This window comes from Oncorhynchus clarkii, chromosome 27 (genome assembly GCF_045791955.1).
Source record: "Oncorhynchus clarkii lewisi isolate Uvic-CL-2024 chromosome 27, UVic_Ocla_1.0, whole genome shotgun sequence".
Lineage (NCBI taxonomy): Eukaryota > Metazoa > Chordata > Actinopteri > Salmoniformes > Salmonidae > Oncorhynchus > Oncorhynchus clarkii.
In genome coordinates this window covers 35,919,114-35,939,371 of record NC_092173.1, presented here as the reverse complement: position 1 = coordinate 35,939,371, position 20,258 = coordinate 35,919,114, and positions in this window count along the sequence as shown.

The following is a 20,258-nucleotide window of genomic DNA, read 5'->3' as shown; positions in this document are numbered from 1 at the left end:
TGAGACTGAGAAATACAGAGACAGGCTGAGAAATACAGAGACAGGCTGAGTAATAGAGACAGGCTGAGAAATACAGAGACAGAATGAGAAATACAGAGACAGGCTGAGAAATACAGAGACAGGCTGAGAAATACAGACAGGCTGAGAGATACAGAGACAGACTGAGAAATAGAGACAGGCTGAGAAATAGAGACAGGCTGAGAAATAGAGACAGGCTGAGAAATACAGAGACAGAATGAGAAATACAGAGACAGACTGAGGCAGAGAAATACAGAGACAGACTGAGAAATACAGAGACAGGCTGAGTAATAGAGACAGGCTGAGAAATACAGAGACAGAATGAGAAATACAGAGACAGACTGAGACTGAGAAATACAGAGACAGGCTGAGAAATACAGAGACAGACTGAGAAATACAGAGACAGGCTGAGAAATAGAGACAGGCTGAGAAATACAGAGACAGACTGAGAAATACAGAGACAGACTGAGAAATACAGAGACAGACTGAGAAATAAAGAGACAGACTGAGGCAGAGAAATACAGAGACAGGCTGAGAAATACAGAGACAGGCTGAGAAATACAGAGACAGACTGAGAAATACAGAGACAGCATGAGAAATACAGAGACAGACTGAGACTGAGAAATACAGAGACAGGCTGAGAAATACAGAGACAGGCTGAGTAATAGAGACAGGCTGAGAAATACAGAGACAGAATGAGAAATACAGAGACAGGCTGAGAAATACAGAGACAGGCTGAGAAATACAGACAGGCTGAGAGATACAGAGACAGACTGAGAAATAGAGACAGGCTGAGAAATAGAGACAGGCTGAGAAATAGAGACAGGCTGAGAAATAGAGACAGGCTGAGAAATACAGAGACAGAATGAGAAATACAGAGACAGACTGAGACTGAGAAATACAGAGACAGGCTGAGAAATACAGAGACAGGCTGAGTAATAGAGACAGGCTGAGAAATACAGAGACAGAATGAGAAATACAGAGACAGGCTGAGAAATACAGAGACAGGCTGAGAAATACAGACAGGCTGAGAGATACAGAGACAGACTGAGAAACAGAGACAGGCTGAGAAATAGAGACAGGCTGAGAAATAGAGACAGGCTGAGAAATAGAGACAGGCTGAGAAATACAGAGACAGAATGAGAAATACAGAGACAGACTGAGACTGAGAAATACAGAGACAGGCTGAGAAATACAGAGACAGACTGAGAAATACAGAGACAGGCTGAGAAATAGAGACAGGCTGAGAAATACAGAGACAGACTGAGAAATACAGAGACAGACTGAGAAATACAGAGGCAGACTGAGAAATACAGAGGCAGACTGAGACTGAGAAATACAGAGACAGGCTGAGAAATAGAGACAGGCTGAGAAATACAGAGACAGGCTGAGAAATACAGAGACAGACTGAGACTGAGAAATACAGAGACAGGCTGAGAAATACAGAGACAGACTGAGAAATACAGAGACAGGCTGAGAAATACAGAGACAGGCTGAGAAATACAGAGACAGACTGAGAAATACAGAGACAGCATGAGAAATACAGAGACAGACTGAGACTGAGAAATACAGAGACAGGCTGAGAAATACAGAGACAGGCTGAGTAATAGAGACAGGCTGAGAAATACAGAGACAGAATGAGAAATACAGAGACAGGCTGAGAAATACAGAGACAGGCTGAGAAATACAGACAGGCTGAGAGATACAGAGACAGACTGAGAAATAGAGACAGGCTGAGAAATAGAGACAGGCTGAGAAATAGAGACAGGCTGAGAAATAGAGACAGGCTGAGAAATACAGAGACAGAATGAGAAATACAGAGACAGACTGAGGCAGAGAAATACAGAGACAGACTGAGAAATACAGAGACAGGCTGAGTAATAGAGACAGGCTGAGAAATACAGAGACAGAATGAGAAATACAGAGACAGACTGAGACTGAGAAATACAGAGACAGGCTGAGAAATACAGAGACAGACTGAGAAATACAGAGACAGGCTGAGAAATAGAGACAGGCTGAGAAATACAGAGACAGACTGAGAAATACAGAGACAGACTGAGAAATACAGAGGCAGACTGAGAAATACAGAGGCAGACTGAGACTGAGAAATACAGAGACAGGCTGAGAAATAGAGACAGGCTGAGAAATACAGAGACAGGCTGAGAAATACAGAGACAGACTGAGACTGAGAAATACAGAGACAGGCTGAGAAATACAGAGACAGACTGAGAAATACAGAGACAGGCTGAGAAATACAGAGACAGGCTGAGAAATACAGAGACAGACTGAGAAATACAGAGACAGCATGAGAAATACAGAGACAGACTGAGACTGAGAAATACAGAGACAGGCTGAGAAATACAGAGACAGGCTGAGTAATAGAGACAGGCTGAGAAATACAGAGACAGAATGAGAAATACAGAGACAGACTGAGACTGAGAAATACAGAGACAGGCTGAGAAATACAGAGACAGGCTGAGTAATAGAGACAGGCTGAGAAATACAGAGACAGAATGAGAAATACAGAGACAGGCTGAGAAATACAGAGACAGGCTGAGAAATACAGAGACAGAATGAGAAATACAGAGACAGGCTGAGAAATACAGAGACAGGCTGAGAAATACAGACAGGCTGAGAGATACAGAGACAGACTGAGAAATAGAGACAGGCTGAGAAATAGAGACAGGCTGAGAAATAGAGACAGGCTGAGAAATAGAGACAGGCTGAGAAATACAGAGACAGAATGAGAAATACAGAGACAGACTGAGACTGAGAAATACAGAGACAGGCTGAGAAATACAGAGACAGACTGAGAAATACAGAGACAGGCTGAGAAATAGAGACAGGCTGAGAAATACAGAGACAGACTGAGAAATACAGAGACAGACTGAGAAATACAGAGGCAGACTGAGAAATACAGAGGCAGACTGAGACTGAGAAATACAGAGACAGGCAGAGACAGGCTGAGAAATACAGAGACAGGCTGAGAAATACAGAGACAGACTGAGACTGAGAAATACAGAGACAGGCTGAGAAATACAGAGACAGGCTGAGAAATACAGAGACAGGCTGAGAAATACAGAGACAGGCTGAGAAATACAGAGACAGACTGAGAAATACAGAGACAGCATGAGAAATACAGAGACAGACTGAGACTGAGAAATACAGAGACAGGCTGAGAAATACAGAGACAGGCTGAGTAATAGAGACAGGCTGAGAAATACAGAGACAGAATGAGAAATACAGAGACAGGCTGAGAAATACAGAGACAGGCTGAGAAATACAGACAGGCTGAGAGATACAGAGACAGACTGAGAAATAGAGACAGGCTGAGAAATAGAGACAGGCTGAGAAATAGAGACAGGCTGAGAAATAGAGACAGGCTGAGAAATACAGAGACAGAATGAGAAATACAGAGACAGACTGAGGCAGAGAAATACAGAGACAGACTGAGAAATACAGAGACAGGCTGAGTAATAGAGACAGGCTGAGAAATACAGAGACAGAATGAGAAATACAGAGACAGACTGAGACTGAGAAATACAGAGACAGGCTGAGAAATACAGAGACAGACTGAGAAATACAGAGACAGGCTGAGAAATAGAGACAGGCTGAGAAATACAGAGACAGACTGAGAAATACAGAGACAGACTGAGAAATACAGAGGCAGACTGAGAAATACAGAGGCAGACTGAGACTGAGAAATACAGAGACAGGCTGAGAAATAGAGACAGGCTGAGAAATACAGAGACAGGCTGAGAAATACAGAGACAGACTGAGACTGAGAAATACAGAGACAGGCTGAGAAATACAGAGACAGACTGAGAAATACAGAGACAGGCTGAGAAATACAGAGACAGGCTGAGAAATACAGAGACAGACTGAGAAATACAGAGACAGCATGAGAAATACAGAGACAGACTGAGACTGAGAAATACAGAGACAGGCTGAGAAATACAGAGACAGGCTGAGTAATAGAGACAGGCTGAGAAATACAGAGACAGAATGAGAAATACAGAGACAGGCTGAGAAATACAGAGACAGGCTGAGAAATACAGACAGGCTGAGAGATACAGAGACAGACTGAGAAATAGAGACAGGCTGAGAAATAGAGACAGGCTGAGAAATAGAGACAGGCTGAGAAATAGAGACAGGCTGAGAAATACAGAGACAGAATGAGAAATACAGAGACAGACTGAGGCAGAGAAATACAGAGACAGACTGAGAAATACAGAGACAGACTGAGAAATACAGAGACAGACTGAGAAATACAGAGACAGACTGAGGTTGAGAAATACAGAGACAGACTGAGAAATAAAGAGACAGACTGAGAAATACAGACAGGCTGAGAAATACAGAGACAGACTGAGAAATAAAGAGACAGACTGAGGCAGAGAAATACAGAGACAGGCTGAGAAATACAGAGACAGGCTGAGAAATACAGAGACAGACTGAGAAATACAGAGACAGACTGAGAAATAAAGAGACAGACTGAGGCAGAGAAATACAGAGACAGACTGAGAAATACAGAGACAGACTGAGAAATACAGAGACAGACTGAGAAATAAAGAGACAGACTGAGGCAGAGAAATACAGAGACAGGCTGAGAAATACAGAGACAGGCTGAGAAATACAGAGACAGACTGAGAAATACAGAGACAGCATGAGAAATACAGAGACAGACTGAGACTGAGAAATACAGAGACAGGCTGAGAAATACAGAGACAGGCTGAGTAATAGAGACAGGCTGAGAAATACAGAGACAGAATGAGAAATACAGAGACAGGCTGAGAAATACAGAGACAGGCTGAGAAATACAGACAGGCTGAGAGATACAGAGACAGACTGAGAAATAGAGACAGGCTGAGAAATAGAGACAGGCTGAGAAATAGAGACAGGCTGAGAAATAGAGACAGGCTGAGAAATACAGAGACAGAATGAGAAATACAGAGACAGACTGAGACTGAGAAATACAGAGACAGGCTGAGAAATACAGAGACAGACTGAGAAATACAGAGACAGGCTGAGAAATAGAGACAGGCTGAGAAATACAGAGACAGACTGAGAAATACAGAGACAGACTGAGAAATACAGAGGCAGACTGAGAAATACAGAGGCAGACTGAGACTGAGAAATACAGAGACAGGCTGAGAAATAGAGACAGGCTGAGAAATACAGAGACAGGCTGAGAAATACAGAGACAGACTGAGACAGAGAAATACAGAGACAGGCTGAGAAATACAGAGACAGACTGAGAAATACAGAGACAGGCTGAGAAATACAGAGACAGGCTGAGAAATACAGAGACAGACTGAGAAATACAGAGACAGACTGAGGCTGAGAAATACAGAGACAGACTGAGAAATACAGAGACAGACTGAGAAATACAGAGACAGACTGAGACTGAGAAATAGAGACAGGATGAGAAATACAGAGACAGACTGAGAAATACAGACAGGCTGAGAAATACAGAGACAGGCTGAGAAATACAGAGACAGACTGAGAAATACAGAGACAGGCTGAGAAATACAGAGACAGACTGAGAAATACAGAGACAGACTGAGAAATAAAGAGACAGACTGAGGCAGAGAAATACAGAGACAGACTGAGAAATACAGAGACAGACTGAGAAATACAGAGACAGACTGAGAAATACAGAGACAGACTGAGGTTGAGAAATACAGAGACAGACTGAGAAATAAAGAGACAGACTGAGAAATACAGACAGGCTGAGAAATACAGAGACAGTCTGAGAAATACAGAGACAGACTGAGAAATACAGAGACAGACTGAGAAATACAGAGACAGACTTAGGTTGAGAAATACAGAGACAGACTGAGAAATACAGAGACAGACTGAGAAATACAGAGACAGGCTGAGAAATACAGAGACAGGCTGAGAAATAGAGACAGGCTGAGAAATAGAGACAGGCTGAGAAATACAGAGACAGACTGAGAAATAGAGACAGGCTGAGAAATAGAGACAGGCTGAGAAATAGAGACAGGCTGAGAAATAGAGACAGGCTGAGAAATAGAGACAGGCTGAGAAATAGAGAAAGGCTGAGAAATAGAGACAGGCTGAGAAATAGAGACAGGCTGAGAAATACAGAGACAGCATGAGAAATACAGAGACAGACAGACTGAGAAATACAGAGACATGCTGAGAAATACAGAGACAGGCTGAGTAATAGAGACAGGCTGAGAAATACAGAGACAGAATGAGAAATACAGAGACAGGCTGAGAAATAGAGACAGGCTGAGAGATACGGAGACAGACTGAGAAATAGAGACAGGCTGAGAAATAGAGACAGGCTGAGAAATAGAGACAGGCTGAGAAATACAGAGACAGAATGAGAAATACAGAGACAGACTGAGACTGAGAAATACAGAGACAGGCTGAGAAATACAGAGACAGACTGAGAAATACAGAGACAGGCTGAGAAATAGAGACAGGCTGAGAAATACAGAGACAGACTGAGAAATACAGAGACAGACTGAGAAATACAGAGATAGGCTGAGAAATACAGAGACAGACTGAGAAATACAGAGACAGACTGAGAAATACAGAGACAGACTGAGACTGAGAAATACAGAGACAGGCTGAGAAATAGAGACAGGCTGAGAAATACAGAGACAGGCTGAGAAATACAGAGACAGACTGAGACTGAGAAATACAGAGACAGGCTGAGAAATACAGAGACAGACTGAGAAATACAGAGACAGGCTGAGAAATACAGAGACAGACTGAGAAATACAGAGACAGACTGAGGCTGAGAAATACAGAGAGACTGGGAAACACAGAGACAGACTGAGAAATACAGAGACAGACTGAGAAATACAGAGACAGACTGAGACTGAGAAATAGAGACAGGATGAGAAATACAGAGACAGACTGAGAAATACAGAGACAGACTGAGAAATACAGAGACAGACTGAGAAATAAAGAGACAGACTGAGGCAGAGAAATACAGAGACAGACTGAGAAATACAGAGACAGACTGAGAAATACAGAGACAGACTGAGAAATACAGAGACAGACTGAGGTTGAGAAATACAGAGACAGACTGAGAAATACAGAGACCGACTGAGAAATACAGACAGGCTGAGAAATACAGAGACAGGCTGAGAAATACAGAGACAGACTGAGAAATACAGAGACAGACTGAGAAATACAGAGACAGACTGAGAAATACAGAGACAGACTTAGGTTGAGAAATACAGAGACAGAATGAGAAATACAGAGACAGACTGAGAAATACAGAGACAGACTGAGGCTGAGAAATACAGAGACAGGCTGAGGTTGAGAAATACAGAGAGAGAGAAAGATGCTCATTAGTAGTTTATATTAGAACTTCTAAAATGAGACTTAGTCAAATTCAGAAGGTCAAGATACACACACACACACACACACACACACACACAGAGGAGAAAAACACTGTTTTAACGCAGTAAGACTAAACACTGACCCAATACACACACCTCACAAAGTGACAAAAGATTGAAGCTCGCCTTTTTCTTCTCTCTCAGATGGCCATCTAGTGGCAGCTGATGTAAACTGCACCCAGGCCCTACAGCAGGAGACAGCCCAAAAGACAGCCCAGGCGACAGCCCAGGAGACAGCCCAAGAGACAGCCCAGCCAGGGGGCAGCCCAGCCCAGGAAACAGCTCAGGATACAACCCAGAAAACAGCCCAGCCCAGGGGACAGGAGAATGTTAAACTCCAACCCTATCCCCAACACAGACAGCCCAGGAGAATGTTAAACTCCAACCCTATCCCCAACACAGACAGCCCAGGGGACAGGAGAATGTTAAACTCCAACCCTATCCCCAACACAGACAACCCAGGGGACAGGAGAATGTTAAACTCCAACCCTATCCCCAACACAGACAGCCCAGGAGAATGTTAAACTCCAACCCTATCCCCAACACAGACAGCCCAGGAGAATGTTAAACTACAACGCTATCCCCAACACAGACAGCCCAGGGGACAGGAGAATGTTAAACTCCAACCCTATCCCCAACACAGACAGCCCAGGGGACAGGAGAATGTTAAACTCCAACCCTATCCCCAACACAGACAGCCCAGGGGACAGGAGAATGTTAAACTCCAACCCTATCCCCAACACAGACAGCCCAGGGGACAGGGGAATGTTAAACTCCAACCCTATCCCCAACACAGACAGCCCAGGAGAATGTTAAACTCCAACCCTATCCCCAACACAGACAGCCCAGGAGACAGGAGAATGTTAAACTCCAACCCTATCCCCAACACAGACAGCCCAGGAGAATGTTAAACTCCAACCCTATACCAAACACAGACAGCCCAGGTGACCGGAGAATGACCGGAGAGCTCAGACAGCCCGAGCTCCCGAATTTTTCAGCATGTTTTTACCAAAAAAATAGATTTTGAGTTATATAAACTTAGACTTTTCGGGAAGGACGTATACAGGATACTACCCTCCACAACATAACCTTCACTCCAAATCAAAACTCCAAACTTACAACCTGAATTTGGAAAAAAATACCTGGAAAGATACTACCAAAGATTGATATTTCCAAGCTATACAGCAAATGTTCTGGAAAACAAACAACAGAAACCTGAAAACACCATTCAACCTGGAACTGAGTGAGTAATGTTTAGTCTGAAGCTACTTTTATCGCCAAGAAGTAAAAACCATTACAATGATATATTTTATAAGGACTGAATGCTAAATTAAGGCTACCAAGATTGCCAGGACAGAACATATCTGACTGCAACTTCAATTAGCACTGAGGTGTGAATTGAGTGTTGTCAAAGCCCTTGAGCCCAGAATTGGCAGGAGTTTCACAGCCTACCCCACCAAAATGCAGAGGGCTTTGAAGCCCTCTCCCGCCGTTCAGAGGTCCTTACAATACTGTCATCACGTGACTTTTATTAATGTGATGACTGTTATTTATTTAATCCACTAACTTTGTTTAATTGTTACCTGATTAAATTAATCATGTAACAATTAACTCATTTGGAATTTGGGGCACCACGGATAAGTTGTTTAACGAGTTACCATCTCCCGAATTAAACTCAAGATGATATAAGATATCATAAGTCATAAGTCGATAAGTCATTTATTAAACATTTATTGAACATAATAAACGGCTCCCTCTCCACCGGATGTGTACCAAACTCACTAAAAGTGGCAGTAATAAAGCCTGTCTTGAAAAAGCCTTGACCCAGGAAATAGAAAACTACCGGCCTATATCAAATCTCCCATTCCTCAAAAAAAATGAAAAAGCTATTGCTCAGCAACACACTGCCTTCCTGAAGACTAACAATGTATACGAAACACTTCAGTCTGGATATACACCCCATCATAGCACTGAGACTGCACTTGTGAAGGTGGTAAATTACTTTTAATGATGTCAGACCAAGGCTCTGCATCTGTCCTTGTGCTCCTAGACCTTAGTGCTGCTTTTGATACCATCGATCACTACATTCTTTTGGAGAGATTGGAAACCCAAATTGGTCTACACGGACAAGTTCTGGCCTGGTTTAGATCTCATCTGTCGGAAATATATCAGTTTGTCTCTGTGGATGGTTTGTCCTCTGACAAATCAACTGTAAATGTTGGTGTTCCTCAAGGATCCGTTTTAGGACCTCTATTGTTTCACTACATTTTTTACCTCTTGGTGATGTAATTCGGAACCATAATGTTAACTTTCACTGCTATGCAGACAATACACAGCTGTACATTTCAATGAAACATGGTGAATCCCCAACATTTCCTACCCTGGAAGCCTATGTTTCATGAATAAGGAAGTGGATGGTGGCAAATGATTTACTTTTTGAACTCCCAAGAAACAAAGAGATATTCTGTTGGATCTGACAATTAATCTTGATAGTTGTACAGTCATCTCAAATAAAACTGTGAAGGACCTCGGCGTTACTCTGGACCCTGATCTCTCTTTTGACGAACATATCAAGACTCTTTCAAGGACAGCTTTTTTCCATCTACGTAACATTGCAAAAATCTGAAACTTTCTGTCCAAAACTGATGCAGAAAAATGTATCCATGCTTTTGTCACTTGTAGATTAGACTACTGCAATGCTCTACTTTCTGACTACCCGGATAAAACACTAAATAAACTTCAGTTAGTGCTAAACACGGCTGCTAGAATCCTGACTAGAACCAAAAAAATGTATCATTCTCCAGTGCTAGCCTCTCTACACTGGCTTCCTGTTAAGGCTAGGGTTAATTTCAAGGTTTTACTGCTAAACTACAAAGCATTACATGGGCTTGCTCCTATCTATCTTTCTGATTTGGTCCTGCCATACATACCTACACGTACGCTACGGTCACAAGACGCAGGCCTCCTAATTGTCCCTAGAATTTCTAAGCAAACAACTGGAGGCAGGGCTTTCTCCTATAGGGTTCCATTTTTATGGAATGGTCTGCCGATCCATGTGAGAGACGCAGACTCGGTCTCTACCTTTAAGTCTTTACTGAAGACTCATCTCTTCAGTAGGTCCTATGACTGAGTGTAGTCTAGCCCAGGGGTGTGAAGGTGAACAGAAAGGCACTGGAGCAACGAACCACCCTTGCTGTCTCTGCCTGGCCAGTTCCCCTCTCTACACTGGGATTCTCTGCCTCTAACCCTATTACGGGGGCTGAGTCACTGGCTTACTGGTGCTTTTCCATGCTGTCCCTAGAAGCGGTGCATCACTTCAGTGGGTTGAGTCTCTGACGTGATCTTCCTGTCCGGGTTGGCGCCCCCCTCGGGTTCGTGCCATGGGAGATATCTTTGTGGGCTATACTCGGCCTGGTCTACGGTTAGTAAGTTGGTGGTTGAAGATGTCCTGCCTGGTTGGCCCTGTCCGGGGGTATAGTCGGACGGGGCCACAGTGTCTCCCGACCCCTCTTGTATCAGCCCGCAGTAATTATGCTGCAATAGTTTATGTGTCGGGGGGCTAGGATTAGTCTGCTATATCTGGAGTATTTCTCTTGTCTCATCCGGTGTCCTGTGTAAATTTAAGTATGCTCCCTCTAATTCTAATTCTCTCTCTCTCTCTCTCTCTCTCTCTCTCTCTCTCTCTCTCGTCTCGGAGGACCTGAGCCCTAGGACCATGCCTCAGGACTACCTGGCCTGCTGCTGCTCCAGTTAACTGTTCTGCTTGCGGCTATGGAACCCTGACCTGTTCACCGGACGTGCTGCCTTGTCCCTCGACTCTCTCTCTCTACCGCACCTGCTGTTTCTAACTCTGAATCATCGGCTATGAAAAGCCAACTGACATTTACTCCTGAGGTGCTGACCTGTTGCACCCTCCACAACCACTGTGATTATTATTATCTGACCCTGATGGTCATCTATGGACGTTTGAACATCTTGGCCATGTTCTGTTATAATCTCCACCCGGCACAGCCAGAAGAGGACTGGCCACCCCTCAGAGCCTGGTTCCTCTCTAGGTTTCTTCCTCGGTTCCTTCTTTTCTAGGGAGTTTTTCCTAGCCACCATGCTTCTACATATGCGTTGCTTGCTGTTTGGGGTTTTAGGCTGGGTTTCTGTATAGCACTTTGTTAAATCATATGATGTAAAAAAGGGCTTTATAAATACATTTGACTGATTAAGCATTACCTAATATCAGTCTCATTCTGAACGTCGCAGACTTCGTGAATCTGCAAGAACCCAGCCTTTGTGATTATTCAGTTCTACACAAATTGATAAAATGATTTGTTTACTAACTAACTAAATAATAATACAGAATACACATACACTCTTACATGAGACAAAAGTCCCTAGTGGACTGACAAGAGATGACGGCTTGTTACACAGAGATGAAAAAGGGGGTTGTAAAATAGAGAAATACGGAGAAACGGACATTCATCGCACATTTGGAAACTACGCTCACAGTAACTATATACATTGCACACAAACTGCCGCCTGTTTGGGTAATAAATGCAATGTATTTACGTCTAAGTTAGATGTCTTTGTTCGTCGCCTCTCTGTTGAAACAAACCGATCCTTCTATGGGGAAGGGCTCGATGGTTGTAAGGCTTTGTTTGTCCACCAGAGGTCACAATGTCCTTCTTATTAGTTTCGGTCTTGTAGTGGAGTGTTCAAAAAGAACAGATACTCAGTTGACTGTCTGAGATGAGATTTCCTTCCTTCCCACCTCGTGTTCTAGGTTCCTTTACATGCACAACTGCAGACTGTCAATATTTGGATCTAGTGAATTTTTCTTCACCTCATGTTGAGTTTCAGAGTTTCCCAATCATTTCAACGTGTAGCCATGGCTTCACATCTGCTGGTCTCAGTACAAAGTTTCTAACTATTTCAACGTGTGGACCATGGTCTCACGTCTTTTGGTCTGCATATTAATTCTTAGCAAGTCCTTATAAGCACTCTGGTCAAAAAGGGGAGTTCCATCACACTGACACACTCTTCTGAACTCATTCGGGTGTGGCTTAGTTAATGTGCAAAGGACATGAAAACTAGAATCTCGTTAGAAAACTAAATTCACATTCCTATCTTAACAAAAATAGTTTAATCGTTCTTCATATTGTATTAACATCATATTGGATGGAAAATTAATATCCAAAGTAGGTTTCCTTCCTAAATTACAGTATTTGGTTCATACACTTTTTAATAACATCACAAAATGAAGATTGTACTCCTTATGGACTCAAACGGGAAATATATACTAGAAAATACACTTTTTTACGAAACACGCAGTTTCTAAACTCTGGTGTCCAAACACCCAGCGTGCCCTAGACCTTCTGTCTGAGAACCAACTAGGTTCACCTAGCCACATAATAATACACACAGGCACAAATTACCTAAGAACACAGCAGGAAAGGGTGGCCACAGCACTCAAGGAAGTGATAGAAAAAGTTAACTCTACTTTCCCCAACGCACAAGTAGTTATCGCCACCCTGCTACCACGAAAAGACTTCCACCCTGCTAACATACAGAAGGTAAACGCAAGTATTTCCCATGACTGTGCCTCAAAACCAAATGTCTACCTGGCCCACCACTCCACCTTGGACATGAACAGCCTTTGCAACCAGGTCCACCTATACAAGGCAGCAGTGCCCACCTTCGCCCAGACCGCAAAAGACATCGCCCTCAACCGCAGCCCCACCACCTCACACAGGAGCAACAGGTCAACAGACACCCTGCCTAGACCAGTGAGACACTCTCCCAGACCTACACATAGAGGACCTACATCCAGACCAAAGCACCACCAGCCACATCCACACCAATCAACACCTCCCCCAAGCCAACCATGGCCACACTGCATTTAGGCCCTCTCAGATCGGACCTATGCATCTCCTGCCCACCCCATGCCCCCCACTCCCGCAAAGAGGCCCTCAACATGGAAGTCACACATACACCCAGGCCATGAGCAGGCAAACAGGCCCAACCCCCACTCTTACACTCGCCCAAGCCAATGGCATGTACCAGATGCTCAGCAGGCTCTGCTCACACTTACTGGTCTGAGACCAATCTTCACGACTAACAACATTGGAGACTTTATGGAACACAAAGCCTCCACTATCTCATCCTGGAATATCCAAGGCCTGAGGATGCAGGGGGTATGCTAATTTGTTATAGAGCAGACCTAACTCACTGTATTAAATGAATCAAAACAGGGAAGGGACTCAGGGAGTATGCTAATTTGTTATAGAGCAGACCTAACTCACTGTATTAAATTAATCAAAACAGGAACATTTTACATAGGTAGACCGATAGCTCATCTCTTGCCAGTAATACTGTAGACTACTTAATCACTGACCTCAACCCAGAGTCTCTCAGAATGTTCACATTCAGCCCACTGACACCCCACGATCACAGCAAAATCACAGTCTACTTCAACAGAGCAATACCCAATCATGAGGCATCAAAAACAAAGAAATTGTATAATATTAAGAAATGTAAAGATGGAAGGAAAGTAGTGTGGAAATCTAACAGAAAACAATTAGGCAACAACAGTAAAGTCCCTGACAGTAAATCTCAGCAAGACAAAAATAATGGTGTTCCAGAAAAGGTCCAGTTGCCAGGATCACAAATACAAATTCCATCTAGACACCATTACCCAAGAGCACACAAAAAACTATACATACCTTGGCCTAAACATCAGTGCCACAGGTAACTTCCACAAAGCTGTGAACGATCTGAGAGACAAGGCAAGAAGGGCCTCTTATGCCATCAAAAAGTTCATACAATTCGACATACCAATTAGGATCTGGCTAAAAATACTTGAATCAGTTATAGAACTGTTACGTTCCCCAGATTATGTGTTGTAGTTTGTGTATTTGCATGTGTTTATTTCAGGAAATGGCTTCCTGAAATCCCTCAAGCAGCTGATTGGTCGACTCCAGGGCTAATTGGAGAGCTGACCCAGCCCCCTCGTCAAGACACAGCTGTCTCCAATTACCTATTCCTTCTGAAGCTATATAAAAGCCAGTGTTCTGTTCAGGAGAGAGAGATTTGCTGGGAGGTCATTGCAGAGAGATTTTGCTGGAGATCGATTTTTGCTGGAGATCGATTTTTGCTGGAGATCGATTTTTGCTGGAGATCGATTTTTGCTGGAGATCGATTTTTGCTGGAGATCGATTTGCTGGGAGGTCATTGCAGGTAGATTTGCTGGGAGGTCATTGCAGGTAGATTTGCTGGGAGGTCATTGCAGGTAGATTTGCTGGGAGGTCATTGCAGGTAGATTTGCTGGGAGGTCATTGCAGGTAGATTTGCTGGGAGGTCATTGCAGGTAGATTTGCTGGGAGGTCATTGCTGGGAAGTTGGTATGTTCTGTGAGTTTGTTGCTCAGATAGAGCTTATTTGATGTCCTTTGTTTCTTAGTTTGTTTGTGAAATTGTTTAACATTCTGTTTCATTTGTTCCCAGGGGGGAAGGGGAAGGCACCTTGGGAGTGTTTAGGCAAGAGGCCCGCGGGCATACATATACCCGTAGTATATTCATTGTCTAGGCACACTAGGTAAGACCTGGGCGGACCACCCCCTGTATTTTGGTTAGGGCACCAGGTGGTGCTCAATTAGGTAAGTAGTGGGTAGGCAATTTTCCGGCGCCGACAGAGATGGCCGCCTCGCTTCGCGTTCCTAGGAAACTATGCAGTTTTTTGTTTTTGTTTTTTTACGTGTTATTTCTTACATTAGTACCCCAGGTCATCTTAGGTTTCATTACATACAGTCGAGAGAAGAACTACTGAATATAAGATCAGCGTCAACTCACCATCAGTACGACCAAGAATATGTTTTTCGCGATGCGGATCCTGTGTTCTGCCTTACAAACAGGACAACGGAGTGGATCCTATGCAGCGACCCAAAAAAACGACTCCGAAAGAGAGGGAAACGAGGCGGTCTTCTGGTCAGACTCCGGAGACGGGCACACCGTGCATCACTCCCTAGCATTCTTCTTGCCAATGTCCAGTCTCTTGACAACAAGGTTGATGAAATCCGAGCAAGGGTAGCATTCCAGAGGGACATCAGAGACTGTAACGTCCTTTGCTTCACTGAAACATGGCTCACTGGAGAGACTCTATCCGAAGCGGTGCAGCCAACGGGTTTCTCCACGCATCGCGCTGACAGAAACAAACATCTTTCTGGTAAGAAGAGGGGCGGGGGCGTATGCCTCATGGCCAACGTGACATGGTGTGATGAAAGAAACATACAGGAACTCAAATCCTTCTGTTCACCTGATTTAGAATTCCTCACAATCAAATGTAGACCGCATTATCTACCAAGATAATTCTCTTCGATTATAATCACAGCCGTATATATCCCCCCCCAAGCAGACACATCGATGGCGCTGAACGAACTTTATTTAACTCTCTGCAAACTGGAAACGATTTATCCGGAGGCTGCATTCATTGTAGCTGGGGATTTTAACAAGGCTAATCTGAAAACAAGACTCCCTAAATTTTATCAGCATATCGATTGCGCAACCAGGGGTGGAAAGACCTTGGATTATTGTTACTCTAACTTCCGCGACGCATATAAGGCCCTGCCCCGCCCCCCTTTCGGAAAAGCTGACCACGACTCCATTTTGTTGATCCCTGCCTACAGACAGAAACTAAAACAAGAGGCTCCCACGCTGAGGTCTGTCCAACGCTGGTCCGACCAAGCTGACTCCACACTCCAAGACTGCTTCCATCACGTGGACTGGGAGATGTTTCGTATTGCGTCAGATAACAACATTGACGAATACACTGATTCGGTGTGCGAGTTCATTAGAACGTGCGTTGAAGATGTCGTTCCCATAGCAACGATTAAAACATTCCCTAACCAGAAACCGTGGATTGATGGCAGCATTCGTGTGAAACTGAAAGCGCGAACCACTGCTTTTAATCAGGGCAAGGTGTCTGGTAACATGACCGAATACAAACAGTGCAGCTATTCCCTCCGCAAGGCTATCAAACAAGCTAAGCGCCAGTACAGAGACAAAGTAGAATCTCAATTCAACGGCTCAGACACAAGAGGCATGTGGCAGGGTCTACAGTCAATCACGGACTACAGGAAGAAATCCAGCCCAGTCACGGACCAGGATGTCTTGCTCCCAGGCAGACTAAATAACTTTTTTGCCCGCTTTGAGGACAATACAGTGCCACTGACACGGCCTGCAACGAAAACATGCGGTCTCTCCTTCACTGCAGCCGAGGTGAGTAAGACATTTAAACGTGTTAACCCTCGCAAGGCTGCAGGCCCAGACGGCATCCCCAGCCGCGCCCTCAGAGCATGCGCAGACCAGCTGGCCGGTGTGTTTACGGACATATTCAATCAATCCCTATACCAGTCTGCTGTTCCCACATGCTTCAAGAGGGCCACCATTGTTCCTGTTCCCAAGAAAGCTAAGGTAACTGAGCTAAACGACTACCGCCCCGTAGCACTCACATCCGTCATCATGAAGTGCTTTGAGAGACTAGTCAAGGACCATATCACCTCCACCCTACCTGACACCCTAGACCCACTCCAATTTGCTTACCGCCCAAATAGGTCCACAGACGATGCAATCTCAACCACACTGCACACTGCCCTAACCCATCTGGACAAGAGGAATACCTATGTGAGAATGCTGTTCATCGACTACAGCTCGGCATTCAACACCATAGTACCATCCAAGCTCGTCATCAAGCTCGAGACCCTGGGTCTCGACCCCGCCCTGTGCAACTGGGTACTGGACTTCCTGACGGGCCGCCCCCAGGTGGTGAGGGTAGGCAACAACATCTCCTCCCCGCTGATCCTCAACACTGGGGCCCCACAAGGGTGCGTTCTGAGCCCTCTCCTGTACTCCCTGTTCACCAACGACTGCGTGGCCACGCACGCCTCCAACTCAATCATCAAGTTTGCGGACGACACAACAGTGGTAGGCTTGATTACCAACAACGACGAGACGGCCTACAGGGAGGAGGTGAGGGCCCTCGGAGTGTGGTGTCAGGAAAATAACCTCACACTCAACGTCAACAAAACTAAGGAGATGATTGTGGACTTTAGGAAACAGCAGAGGGAACACCCCCCTATCCACATCGATGGAACAGTAGTGGAGAGGGTAGCAAGTTTTAAGTTCCTCGGCATACACATCACAGACAAACTGAATTGGTCCACTCACACAGACAGCATCGTGAAGAAGGCGCAGCAGCGCCTCTTCAACCTCAGGAGGCTGAAGAAATTTGGCTTGTCACCAAAAGCACTCACAAACTTCTACAGATGCACAATCGAGAGCATCCTGGCGGGCTGTATCACCGCCTGGTATGGCAACTGCACCGCCCTCAACCGTAAGGCTCTCCAGAGGGTAGTGAGGTCTGCACAACGCATCACCGGGGGCAAACTACCTGCCCTCCAGGACACCTACACCACCCGATGTCACAGGAAGGCCATAAAGATCATCAAGGACATCAACCACCCGAGCCACTGCCTGTTCACCCCGCTATCATCCAGAAGGCGAGGTCAGTACAGGTGCATCAAAGCTGGGACCGAGAGACTGAAAAACAGCTTCTATCTCAAGGCCATCAGACTGTTAAACAGCCACCACTAACACTGAGTGGCTGCTGCCAACACACTGACACTGACTCAACTCCAGCCACTTTAATAATGGGAATTGATGGGAAATGATGTAAATATATCACTAGCCACTTTAAACAATGCTACCTTATATAATGTTACTTACCCTACATTATTCATCTCATATGCATACGTATATACTGTACTCTATATCATCGACTGTATCCTTATGTAATACATGTATCACTAGCCACTTTAAACTATGCCACTTTGTTTACATACTCATCTCATTTGTACATACTGTACTCGATACCATCTACTGTATCTTGCCTATGCTGCTCTGTACCATCACTCATTCATATATCCTTATGTACATATTCTTTATCCCCTTACACTGTGTTCAAGACAGTAGTTTTGGAATTGTTAGTTAGATTACTTGTTATTACTGCATTGTCGGAACTAGAAGCACAAGCATTTCGCTACACTCGCATTAACATCTGCTAACCATGTGTATGTGACAAATAAAATTTGATTTGATTTGAGAGGGGGCTTTGAGATTTACTTTCTTTGCTTTGGTTCCATCCAGCCCCTTTTCCCCATTATACCGTGTAAAGGAATAAAGTCCTTGTAAACGGTACCACATTCTGCCTGTTGTCATCCTTACTCGCACCTACAGTCCATACCTCTATCACTTCACGGAGAGTTTAGTTGTAGCAGGGTGTTGCGTTCCCTCTTCATAGAGGCGTGCGTAACAAGAACCCATTGCCCTTTATGGTTGTGAGGTCTGGGGTACACCAATATTTCACTAAAATGGGACAAACACCAAATTGACACACTGCATGCAAAAATATCCTCCTTGTACAACAAAACACCAAATAATGCATGCAGAGCAGAATTAGGCCGATACCCGCTAATTATCAAATTCAGAAAAGAGCCGTTAAATTCTACAACCACCTAAAAGGAAGTGATTCCCAAACCTTCCATTTCAAAGCCATCCCCTACAGAGAGATGAACCTGGAGAAGAGTCCCCTAAGCAAGCTGGTCCTGGGGCTCTGTTCACAAACACAAACGGACCCCACAGAGCCCCAGGACAGCAACACAATTAGACCCAACCAAATCATGAGAAAACAGAAAGACAATTACTTGACACAGTGGAAAGAATTTACAAAAAAACTGAGCAAACTAGAATGCTATTTGGCCCTAAACAGAGAGTACACAGCGGCAGAATACCTGACCACTGAATGACAACAAACACTGTGCCATCAGAGCAACAAGATTTGTGACCTGTTGCCACAAGAAAAAGGAAACCAGTGAAGAACAAACACCATAGTAAATACAACCCATATATGTTTTTTTATTTTCCCCTTTGTATTTTAACTATTTGCACATAATATTATTTTGGAACTTTTGTGGGTGTAATGTTTACTGTTAATTTTGTATTGTGTATTAAACTTGTTTATCTACTTAACATATGTTACCCATGCCAATAAAGCCCTTAAATTGAAACTGGATTGAGAGAGACAAAGAGAGGAAGTGAGAGAGAGGGGGAGAGACAGGAAGAGAAACAGGAAGAGAGAAAGACAGAGAGAGGGAGAGCAAGGAAGAGGGAAAGAGTGAGAGCGAGAGAAAGAGAGAGAAAGGAAGAGAGACAGAGCGAGACAGAGAGAGAACGAGAGAGAGACAAACAGAGAGAATGAGAGAAATAGAGAGATTAATAAGGGATGAGGAAAGGAGAGTAGAAAGATGATTGAGAGGAGAGACATCACCTGTGTCCACCACTCATTCTCTCCCTGCCTCCCCTCCTCCCCTCCTCTCTCCTTTTGTCTCCATCTCCCATCTACTCTCTCCCCATCTCATCTCTTCTTCTCTCTCCTTTCTTTTTGCCTCCATCTCTCCTTCTCTTCTCTTCTCCTCTCCTCTCTCCTCTCATTTTGCCTTAATCTCTTCTCCTCTCTCCTCTCATTTTGCCTTCATCTCTCCTCCTCCTCTCATTTTGCCTTCATCTCTCCTCTCTCCACATCTCATCTCTCCTCTTTCCCTCTCTTTCTTCCTTCATATTTTTCTGCACAACAGAAAACTGACTTTTGTACTGTGGAGTTGATGCGTCATAGTGTCTGTGGCAGAGGAACAGACAGTCAGTCAATAGTCTCTGTGGCTGAGGAGGAGACGGGGTCTATATTTGAACAGACCACTCCAGTCTCTGTGGCTGAGAAACAGACAGCCAGTCAGTAGTCTTTGTGGCTGAGGAACAGACA